Source organism: Otolemur garnettii, unplaced genomic scaffold, assembly GCF_000181295.1.
Source record: "Otolemur garnettii isolate 467f Iridium unplaced genomic scaffold, OtoGar3 scaffold00043, whole genome shotgun sequence".
NCBI classification, from domain to species: domain Eukaryota; kingdom Metazoa; phylum Chordata; class Mammalia; order Primates; family Galagidae; genus Otolemur; species Otolemur garnettii.
This window is the reverse complement of record NW_003852438.1, coordinates 6,097,222-6,098,561: the sequence shown is the minus strand read 5'-3', so window position 1 is coordinate 6,098,561 and position 1,340 is coordinate 6,097,222.

Below are 1,340 nucleotides of genomic sequence, written 5' to 3'. Positions count from 1 at the left end.
CCAGCCTCCATCTTATTCAAATCACTCTGAGTTTAACTAACCTATGCAACTTAACCTAAACTAACATAGTCTGCAACAGAACTCTGGTCAATGATATGAAAGGGAAATCTGGATATCTTCAGGAAAGATGCCATTGCTCTTAAAAGAGGCACGTGGCACCTAGGGCCAGAAGTTCAAGACCAGCCTGGGCAACATGGCAACATATTGAGACCCCATTCCTACAAAAAATTAAAAAATTATCTGGGCATAGTGATACACACCTAGCTACTCAATAGGCTAAGACAAAAGGTTCACCTGCAATCAGAAGTTTGAGGCTGCAGTGAGCTCTGATCAGGTCACTGCACTCCAGCACTCCAGCCTGGGCAGCAGAATGAGACCTAGCCTTAAAAAAAAAGGAGGCACCTGAGAAAAATTGGGAATTCTTGACCCCTCCAAGGATGCCTAGAACTGCACCCACTGGTTTGTGACCTTGAAGGAAACCATACAGGGATACAGCAGATATGCTGCGGATATTGGAGTACAAAGAGAAAGGAACCTGGGTCCTTAAAGATAATAGAGTCTCTGAATTAGCTCCCTGCCACCATTTCTCAAGACTTCTTATGTAACATACTGTACTTCATCAATTCTAAAATGCATATTTGTTCACATTTTAGCTTTTTGAAATCAGTATACATCTTGCAATCAATGGCATCTTAATCTCTGTCAACCAAATGGCAGCTTTGACTTGGCTGTCTTGTATGTGTGAACTTGGTGTTTTTTGTGGTGTCATGACACGGCAACTATAACCCCATGTTTTGGTCCACAAACCTTGCAAAGACTTTTTGAGTCCCAGCTGATTTTTGACTGTCTGGCAAGGTTCAGAAGGAAATCCTGGGGGTTTATAGTGGATGTGGTAAGCAGCTTGCAAAATGGCCCCCTATGGTCTTAAGATCCCACAGTACATACCTTCATGCCCCACTGTTCTAGGGTTGTTCTGTGTGACCAGCACCATACAGCAGAAATCATATATGTCTCTTTTGATATTGGCTTGTAAAAAGACTACAGCTTCTGTCTTGAATGCTCACTGTGCTCTGTCTTTGATGATTTGCTGCCATGTGCTGAAGACAGTGAGGAGGACTATAGAGGGGCCCAAATAGTGAGGACCTGAGGTATCCAGCCAATGGCCAGCTAAGAGCTACGGTCTGGCAACAGCCATGTGAGTGAACTGGGAAATGGTCTCTCTAGGCCCATGTGACTGCAGCCCCCAGCAGACAGCTGGATTGCAGCATAATGAGACCATGAGCCAAATCCACCCAGCCACTCCCAGATTCTTTCTTCTTCTTTCTTTCTTTTTTTTTTTT